We start from the raw sequence: 10,000 nt of genomic DNA on the forward strand, positions 1-10,000 counted from the left end.
CGCCGGGTACGGGCTCCAGGGTGTCCGTGGCTGGTTCCGAGGCCGGCCTCGGGTGCACGGTGGTCGGGTAGAGGGGCCACCGTCCTCGGGGGTCCGGGGCCGGCCTCGGGTGCACTGTGGTCGGGTAGAGGTGCCACCGTCCTCGGGGGTCCGAGGCCGGCCTCGGGTGCACTGTGGTCGGGTAGAGGTGCCACGGTTCTCGGGGTCGTATCTCGGCCGGGGAAAGGGTTAGAGAGGCGAGGGTTGGCTCGTTGGAAAGGTCCCTCCGCGGGGCGTCCGATGGTGGGTGTCCCGAAGGGCTGCGGCGAAGGGCTCCGGAGCTACGGCCGTGGGAATATCAAGGGGTGGTACCCCGTATCTCGGCCGGGGAAAGGGTTAGAGAGGCGAGGGTTGGCTCGTTGGAAAGGTCCCTCCGCGGGGCGTCCGAGGGTGGGTGTCCCGAAGGGCTGCGGCAAAGGGCTCCGGAGCTACGGCCGTGGGAATATCAAGGGGTGGTACTCCGTATCTCGGCCGGGCTTAGGGTTAGAGAGGCGCGGGTTGGCTCGTTGGATAGGTCCGCTCCGGTAGAGCAACCGACCCAAGGGACGAGTCGATCCGACCCAAGGCGCCCGAGCTACGGGCGTTTAAAGGTCAGGCGGTGGTGCCCCGTATCTCGGCCGGGCTTGGGGTTAGAGAGACGCGGGTTGGCTCGTTGGAAAGGTCCCCTCCGGTGGAGCAACCGACCCAAAGGGCGAAGTCCTGGGACTTTGTGCGCCGGAGCTACGGGCGTTTAAAGGTCAGGCGGTGGTGCCCCGTATCTCGGCCGGGCTTAGGGTTAGAGAGACGAGGGTTGGCTCGTTGGAAAGGGCCGCTCCGGTAGAGCAACCGACCCAAAGGGCGAGTCGATCCGAGCAAGGGCGTCCGAGCTGCGGCCGTGGGAAAATCCGCGGAGGGACCGCCGTATCTCGGCCGGGCTTGGGGTTAGGGAGAAGCGGGTAGGCTCGTTCGAAAGGTCCCCTCGGGTGGAGCAACCGACCCAAAGGGCGAGTCGATCCGAGCAAAGGCGCCCGAGTTACGGCCGTTTAAAGGTCAGGCGGTGGTACCCCGTATCTCGGCCGGGCTTAGGGTTAGAGAGACGAGGGTTGGCTCGTTGGAAAGGTCCCCTCCGGTGGAGCAACCGACCCAAAGGGCGAAGTCCTGGGACTTTGTGCGCCGGAGCTACGGGCGTTTAAAGGTCAGGCGGTGGTGCCCCGTATCTCGGCCGGGCTTAGGGTTAGAGAGACGAGGGTTGGCTCGTTGGAAAGGGCCGCTCCGGTAGAGCAACCGACCCAAAGGGCGAGTCGATCCGAGCAAGGGCGTCCGAGCTGCGGCCGTGGGAAAATCCGCGGAGGGACCGCCGTATCTCGGCCGGGCTTGGGGTTAGGGAGAAGCGGGTAGGCTCGTTCGAAAGGTCCCCTCGGGTAGAGCAACCGACCCAAAGGGCGAGTCGATCCGAGCAAATGCGCCCGAGTTACGGCCGTTTAAAGGTCAGGCGGTGGTACCCCGTATCTCGGCCGGGCTTAGGGTTAGAGAGACGAGGGTTGGCTCGTTGGAAAGGTCCCCTCGGGTGGAGCAACCGACCCAAAGGGCGAGTCGATCCGAGCAAATGCGCCCGAGTTACGGCCGTTTAAAGGTCAGGCGGTGGTACCCCGTATCTCGGCCGGGCTTAGGGTTAGAGAGACGAGGGTTGGCTCGTTGGAAAGGTCCCCTCGGGTGGAGCAACCGACCCAAAGGGCGAGTCGATCCGAGCAAAGGCGCCCGAGTTACGGCCGTTTAAAGGTCAGGCGGTGGTACCCCGTATCTCGGCCGGGCTTAGGGTTAGAGAGACGAGGGTTGGCTCGTTGGATAGGGCCGCTCCGGTAGAGCAACCGACCCAAAGGGCGAGTCGATCCGAGCAAAGGCGCCCGAGTTACGGCCGTTTAAAGGTCAGGCGGTGGTACCCCGTATCTCGGCCGGGCTTGGGGTTAGAGAGACGAGGGTTGGCTCGTTGGAAAGGTCCGCTCGGGTAGAGCAACCGACCCAAAGGGCGAGTTCATCCGAGCAAAGGCGCCCGAGCTGCGGCCGTGGGAAAATCCGCGGAGGGACCGCCGTATCTCGGCCGGGCTTAGGGTTAGAGAGACGAGGGTTGGCTCGTTGGATAGGGCCGCTCCGGTAGAGCAACCGACCCAAAGGGCGAGTCGATCCGAGCAAAGGCGCCCGAGCTGCGGCCGGGAAAATCCGCGGAGGGACCGCCGTATCTCGGCCGGGCTTAGGGTTAGAGAGAAGCGGGTTGGCTCGTTGGATAGGGCCGCTCCGGTAGAGCAACCGACCCGAAGGGCGAGTCGATCCGAGCAAGGGCGCCCGAGCTGCGGCCGTGGGAAAATCCGGGGAGGGACCGCCGTATCTCGGCCGGGGAAAGGGCTAGAGGCTCGCGGGTAGGCTCGTTCGAAAGGTCCCCTCGCGTGGAGCGACCGACCCAAAGGGCGAGTCGATCCGAGCAAAGGCGCCCGTGCTGCGGCCGTGGGAAAATCCGGGGAGGGACCGCCGTATCTCGGCCGGGGAAAGGGCTAGAGGCTCGCGGGTAGGCTCGTTCGAAAGCCCCCCTCCGGCATAGCGACCGACCCGAAGGGCGAAGGCCCCGGACCCGAGGCGCCCGAGAAACGGCCGTGGGAAAATCCGGGCACAGACCGCCGTATCTCGGCCGGGGAAAGGGCTAGAGGCTCGCGGGTAGGCTCGTTCGAAAGCTCCCCTCCGGCATAGCGACCGACCCGAAGGGCGAAGGCCCCGGACCCGAGGCGCCCGAGAAACGGCCGTGGGAAAATCCGGGGAGGGACCGCCGTATCTCGGCCGGGGAAAGGGCTAGAGGCTCGCGGGTAGGCTCGTTCGAAAGCCCCCCTCCGGCATAGCGACCGACCCGAAGGGCGAAGGCCCCGGACCCGAGGCGCCCGAGAAACGGCCGTGGGAAAATCCGGGCACAGACCGCCGTATCTCGGCCGGGGAAAGGGCTAGAGGCTCGCGGGTAGGCTCGTTCGAAAGCTCCCCTCCGGCATAGCGACCGACCCGAAGGGCGAAGGCCCCGGACCCGAGGCGCCCGAGAAACGGCCGTGGGAAAATCCGGGGAGGGACCGCCGTATCTCGGCCGGGGAAAGGGCTAGAGGCTCGCGGGTAGGCTCGTTCGAAAGCCCCCCTCCGGCATAGCGACCGACCCGAAGGGCGAAGGCCCCGGACCCGAGGCGCCCGAGAAACGGCCGTGGGAAAATCCGGGCACAGACCGCCGTATCTCGGCCGGGGAAAGGGCTAGAGGCTCGCGGGTAGGCTCGTTCGAAAGCTCCCCTCCGGCATAGCGACCGACCCGAAGGGCGAAGGCCCCGGACCCGAGGCGCCCGAGAAACGGCCGTGGGAAAATCCGGGCACAGACCGCCGTATCTCGGCCGGGGAAGGGGCTAGAGGCTCGCGGGTAGGCTCGTTCGAAAGGCCCCCTCCGGCGGAGCGACCGACCCAAAGGGCGAAGGCCCCGGACCCGAGGCGCCCGAGATACGGCCGCGGGAATTTCCGCGAGCTTCGACCGGACGTATCTCCGGCGGGCGGGGTCGCACGGACCCGAGGCCGGGCTCGTCGGAAAGCCCCGGGACGGACCTTTCGAACGAGACCGGCCGCGCGTCCGGGCGACCTCCGAGGCGGACGCTAGGGGCGCCGGAGCCCCGGACGAGCGAAAATTCCGCGACCACCCGCCCGTATCTCGGCCCGGGAAAGGGCCAGAGACTCGAGGGAGGGCTCGTTCGAAAGCTCCCCTCCGGCATAGCGACCGACCCGAAGGGCGAAGGCCCCGGACCCGAGGCGCCCGAGAAACGGCCGTGGGAAAATCCCGCGGGGGTAGGCCGTATCTCGGCCCCGGAAAGGGCTAGCGACGCGCGGGTGGGCTCGTTCGAAAGGCCCCCCGCGGAGGAGCCACCCACCCGAAGGGCGAAGGCCCCGGACCCGGGGCGCCGGAGCAGCGCGGTAACGAAATTCGAATTTTCGACCGGAAGTATCTCGGGCCCCCGGGGTCGCACGGACCCGCGGCCGGTCTCGTCGGAAAGCCCCGGGCGAGACCTTTCCGACGAGCCCGGCCCCGAGTCCGTAGGACCTTCCCCGGCCGAGATACGGCGCCCGGCAGTTCATTGGCCGATATCTCGGAAACGGGGCGTCGTAGACGCTCCGTGGTATTGGTGACCTTGACGATGCCGGGTCAGACGAGTCGGCCGCGGGCACGGGCCCGGGGGCGCCGGCCGCCAGAGTCGGGTGGCTCGCGCACTTCCAGGCGGGCCGCTCGCGCACCTCCAGGCACCCCGACCCACTCGCCGAGGCCGACCGAGGTGCGCCGTCCCGGCCGCGGACCGGTCGGGGTCCCCTCTCGAAAGGGCAGTAGTGTGAACAGGTGCCATCGGGTATATAGGGGAAGGGGTCCTCTCGAACCAGGCCTTCGAACCCGCGCGAGCCTAGCCCGGCAAGGCTCACCCTCCCCGGCCACGGGTTCGGCCTCCGTCCCCCTGGAGGTCCGGCACCTCCAGGGTCCCCGACCCTGCCTCCCCTGCCCGAGGGGAGGCCTCCGAGGCGGGCCTGACAGGGCGGCCCTCCCTCCTGGAAGTCCGGTTCCTCCAGGGTCCCCGACCCTGCCTCCCCTGCCCGAGGGGAGGCCTCCGAGGCGGGCCTGACAGGGCGGCCCTCCCTCCTGGAAGTCCGGTTCCTCCAGGGCACACGTCCCTACCTCCGTAGCCCAGAGAGGTGACTCCGAGGCGGGCCTGACAGGGCGGCCCTCCCTCCTGGAAGTCTGGTTCCTCCAGGGCACACGTCCCCACCTCCGTAGCCCAGATGGGTGACTCGATAGCGGGCCTGACAGGGCGGCCCTCCCTCCTGGAAGTCCGGTTCCTCCAGGGCACACGTCCCTGCCTCCTTAGCCCAGAGAGGTGACTCCGAGGCGGGCCTGACAGGGCGGCCCTCCCTCCTGGAAGTCTGGTTCCTCCGGGGCACCCGTCCCTACCTCCGTAGCCCAGATGGGTGACTCGAAAGCGGGCCTGACAGGGCGGCCCTCCCTCCTGGAAGTCCGGTTCCTCCAGGGCACACGTCCCTGCCTCCTTAGCCCAGAGAGGTGACTCCGAGGCGGGCCTGACAGGGCGGCCCTCCCTCCTGGAAGTCTGGTTCCTCCGGGGCACACGTCCCTACCTCCGTAGCCCAGATGGGTGACTCGAAAGCGGGCCTGACAGGGCGGCCCTCCCTCCTGGAAGTCCGGTTCCTCCAGGGCACACGTCCCTGCCTCCTTAGCCCAGAGAGGTGACTCCGAGGCGGGCCTGACAGGGCGGCCCTCCCTCCTGGAAGTCTGGTTCCTCCAGGGCACACGTCCCTACCTCCGTAGCCCAGATGGGTGACTCGAAAGCGGGCCTGACAGGGCGGCCCTCCCTCCTGGAAGTCCGGTTCATCCAGGGCACACGTCCCTGCCTCCTTAGCCCAGAGAGGTGACTCCGAGGCGGGCCTGACAGGGCGGCCCTCCCTCCTGGAAGTCTGGTTCCTCCAGGGCACACGTCCCTACCTCCGTAGCCCAGATGGGTGACTCGAAAGCGGGCCTGACAGGGCGGCCCTCCCTCCTGGAAGTCCGGTTCATCCAGGGCACACGTCCCTGCCTCCTTAGCCCAGAGAGGTGACTCCGAGGCGGGCCTGACAGGGCGGCCCTCCCTCCTGGAAGTCTGGTTCCTCCAGGGCACACGTCCCTGCCTCCTTAGCCCAGAGAGGTGACTCCGAGGCGGGCCTGACAGGGCGGCCCTCCCTCCTGGAAGTCTGGTTCCTCCAGGGCACACGTCCCTACCTCCGTAGCCCGGATGGGTGACTCGAAAGCGGGCCTGACAGGGCGGCCCTCCCTCCTGGAAGTCCGGTTCATCCAGGGCACACGTCCCTACCTCCGTAGCCCAGATGGGTGACTCGAAAGCGGGCCTGACAGGGCGGCCCTCCCTCCTGGAAGTCTGGTTCCTCCAGGGCACACGTCCCTGCCTCCTTAGCCCAGAGAGGTGACTCCGAGGCGGGCCTGACAGGGCGGCCCTCCCTCCTGGAAGTCTGGTTCCTCCAGGGCACACGTCCCTGCCTCCTTAGCCCAGAGAGGTGACTCCGAGGCGGGCCTGACAGGGCGGCCCTCCCTCCTGGAAGTCTGGTTCCTCCAGGGCACCCGTCCCCACCTCCGTAGCCCAGATGGGTGACTCGAAAGCGGGCCTGACAGGGCGGCCCTCCCTCCTGGAAGTCTGGTTCCTCCAGGGCACACGTCCCTGCCTCCTTAGCCCAGAGAGGTGACTCCGAGGCGGGCCTGACAGGGCGGCCCTCCCTCCTGGAAGTCTGGTTCCTCCAGGGCACCCGTCCCCACCTCCGTAGCCCAGATGGGTGACTCGAAAGCGGGCCTGACAGGGCGGCCCTCCCTCCTGGAAGTCTGGTTCCTCCAGGGCACACGTCCCTGCCTCCTTAGCCCAGAGAGGTGACTCCGAGGCGGGCCTGACAGGGCGGCCCTCCCTCCTGGAAGTCCGGTTCCTCCGGGGCACACGTCCCTACCTCCGTAGCCCAGATGGGTGACTCGAAAGCGGGCCTGACAGGGCGGCCCTCCCTCCTGGAAGTCTGGTTCCTCCAGGGCACCCGTCCCTACCTCCGTAGCCCAGATGGGTGACTCGAAAGCGGGCCTGACAGGGCGGCCCTCCCTCCTGGAAGTCTGGTTCCTCCAGGGCACCCGTCCCTACCTCCGTAGCCCAGATGGGTGACTCGAAAGCGGGCCTGACAGGGCGGCCCTCCCTCCTGGAAGTCTGGTTCTTCCAGGGCACACGTCCCTACCTCCGTAGCCCAGATGGGTGACTCGAAAGCGGACGCGGGAGGGTGTACGTGGCGCACCCCCAGGCCGAAGAGAGGTCTCGTGAGCGGACGCGAGGGTGTACGACAGAAGGCCTGGAAGTCTCTGACTTCCAGGGTCACCGACCCTACCTCATGAGCCCGAAGAGGTGACTCGAATGCGGACGCGGGGGTGTACGTGGCGCACCCCCAGGCCGAAGAGAGGTCTCGTGAGCGGACACGAGAAGTACGACAGAGGGCCTGGAAGCAAAAGCGGGTGACTCGTGCACTTCCAGAAAAGGCAAAAGCGGGTGACTCGTGCACTTCCATAAAGCCGAAACGAGGTCTCGTGAGCGGACACGAGAAGTACGACAGAGGGCCTGGAGGTAAAAGCGGGTGACTCGTGCACTTCCAGGGTCTCCGACCTTACGGCGCCTTCCGACGCGGGCGCCTCCTCCCGGACGAGCCACGGGAAGGGCCCCTTCTCTCAAGGGGCGGTCGTTTGAACAGGTGCCATCGGGTATATAGGGATGGGTTGCTTCGAAAGTGGACCTCCAGCGTCCTCCCTCCCTGCGGCAGATCCCAAGAAAGGTCTGTGCGCGTCGGTGTGCGATGAACGAAAAACCGTTAAAAGAACTGGAACGGTTGGAACGGACGAAGGGCGTCTGATGTGAGGCAGCGCCCCGGGCGAGTGTCGAAAGACGGGTAACCCATATCCGCATGCCGCCTAGGCGGAAAGATCCGGCCTGGATCATATCAAGGCTAATGCCTAAAAACTAAAGCTACCTTGGGTGATGGAACTCGGCTACGGCCGCAAAACGATCCGCCCTGGATCATCAAGGCTAATGCCTAAAAACTAAAGCTACCTTGGGTGATGGAACTCGGCTACGGCCGCAAAACGATCCGCCCTGGATCAAGGCTACGGCCTAAAAACGGCAAAAAAAGATCCAAAAGTCCCTGGATCAAGGCGCTTCGGCTTAAAACCTGTGAAAAGATCCGCCCTGGATCAAGGCTACGGCCTTAAAGCTGCTCAAAAGATCCGCCCTGGATCAAGGCTACGGCCTTAAAACTGCTAAAAAGATCCTAAAGTCTCTGGATCTAGGCTACGGCCTCAAAGACACACGTGTTGTGAGATAAGATCCGCCCTGGATCTCCAGGCTACGGCCTCAAAGGTTCGACCCGACCATATATGCTCAGACACGGGCGAACACAAAAGCGTAACAACCCATGTTGGAACCGTCGAAGGATCTCGGCGTCGGCCGTAAAACGGAAACCCCCCGGTCGTCGGTACGCGTGTGTGGCGGTCGAGGGCCCCCGGCCGCCGGTCGGGCGGGCGCGTGGATAGGTCTCCCGAGCGGTCAAGGAGTCCCGGAAGCCGGTCGGGCGAGCGGCCGGCCCCGGGGCACCCTACCCTCTCGGGCGCACCGACCCCACGCGTTTCGTCTCGGTCGGCGTCCGGGGTTCCGAGACACCCTTATGTATCTGTGTGACAGACGGAGTGGCACACCGTCTGCGGCGGGACAGGGCCGCCGACCGCGATGGAAGTCGAGTGAGGCGGCTTCCGGGGTCCAAGACCCTACAGACAGACGGAGTGGCGACCCGTCTGCGGCGGGCCAGGGCCGCCGACCGCGATGGAAGTCGAGTGGGGCGGCTTCCAGGGTCCAAGACCCTACAGACAGACGGAGTGGCGACCCGTCTGCGGCGGGCCAGGGCCGCCGACCGCGATGGAAGTCGAGTGGGGCGGCTTCCAGGGTCCAAGACCCTACAGACAGACGGAGTGGTGACCCGTCTGCGGCGGGACAGGGCCGCCGACCGTTACGGAAGTCGAGGGGGACGGCTTCCAGGGTCCAAGACCCTATCTGTGTGACAGACGAAGGTGCATCGTCTGGGGCGGGACAGGGCCGCCGACCGCTATGGAAGTCGAGTCGGGTGGCTCGTGCACTTCCAGGGTCCAAGACCCTCTCTTCGTGACCGACGAAGGTGCTCTGTCTGGGGCGGTACGGGGCCGCCGACCGCTATGGAAGTCGAGTCGGGTGGCTCGTGCACTTCCAGGGTCCAAGACCAACGCGTTTGACCGACGAAGGTGCCCCGTCCCCGGGCACGGACGGGGACGGGCCCGGCCTCCGGGCCGCCGTGGAAGTCGAGTCGGGTGGCTCTCGCACTTCCAGGGTCCTCGACCCTATCTGTCTGACCGACGAAGGCGCTTCGTCTCGGGCGGGCCAGGGCCGCCAGCCGCTATGGAAGCCGAGTCGGGTGGCTCGTGCGCTTCCAGGGTCCACGACCCTGCCTTCGTGACCGACGAAGGCGCTCTGTCTGGGGCGGTACAGAGCCGGGCCCCGTCCAGCAGGGGACGGTGGCCCGAACAGGTGCCATCGGGTATATAGGGAAGAGCACCTCGCTGACTCTCCAAGGTGATAGGCTACCGGATCCCAGGACCTCTCGAGCCCAGCGAGAGGCCTCTCGAGCGGACACAAATGCCTCGAAAAAGTCCCTCTGCACTGAGGTAGTGACGATTCTTATTACGAATGGCAAATCATCCAAGGAAGGGACGAACCCGGCTGGCCTCGGCCGTTAAACGAGCCGGCTTCGTTCGGCCGCTAAACGAACCGGCGTCGTTCGGCCGCAAAACGAACCGGCGTCGGCCGCTAAACGAAACCCCGGGCGGGACAGGGCCGCCCACGTCTCAGCCTTAATGACCCGTTACGGGGTGACGCCCGGATACGCTTTGTGTGTCATGGCCCTGAGATTCTGGAAATCGAACTGCGCCTGGGGCAGGCCTCCGCCCGGCCGACGTTAGCGCGTCGGCCGCCATGGGCGGTCGGTTCCTCCCCGACCCGGCGCTCTCGCCTCCAGGGGGGCTCTCCGGAGCCCGCCCGACCCTTTCCGCGGGAGACTCAGACGGTCCGTCAGACGCGAAGGTCCGCCACCGGCGGCCGGCGAGGGCCTCGGCGACCGAGGGCGGAGACGCCCCCGGCCCGTCGCGGCCACCCGGCCCCGCGAAACGCACCTTTCCTCGGTTACGGCCCACCCGGCCGCCCCTCAGCCTACGAGAGGGGAGAGCCACACGAGAGTGGCCCCGGTCCCACTCCCCCCGGGGGGTGGAAACCGGGACCCGCGCCGCGTGAACCCCGGGTCAGAGCGAGGCTCTCCTACGGCTACTACCTGGTTG

General features: G+C 66.8%; 1 non-coding gene across 1 annotated transcript in view; it reads left to right on the top strand.

Moving 5' to 3' along the window:
- The first annotated feature begins 9,990 nt into the window (after nt 1-9,990).
- LOC135765999 (18S ribosomal RNA) overlaps nt 9,991-10,000 on the top strand; it is a 1,855-nt gene continuing 1,845 nt past the window's right edge. Inside the window, exon 1 of the ribosomal RNA XR_010541245.1 lies at nt 9,991-10,000. This exon is cut by the window's right edge and continues 1,845 nt beyond it. This is a non-coding gene — a ribosomal RNA (18S ribosomal RNA).

The sequence above is a fragment of the Paramisgurnus dabryanus genome, unplaced genomic scaffold, assembly GCF_030506205.2.
Source record: "Paramisgurnus dabryanus unplaced genomic scaffold, PD_genome_1.1 h2tg000296l_1_89236__unordered_in_group15, whole genome shotgun sequence".
NCBI lineage: Eukaryota > Metazoa > Chordata > Actinopteri > Cypriniformes > Cobitidae > Paramisgurnus > Paramisgurnus dabryanus.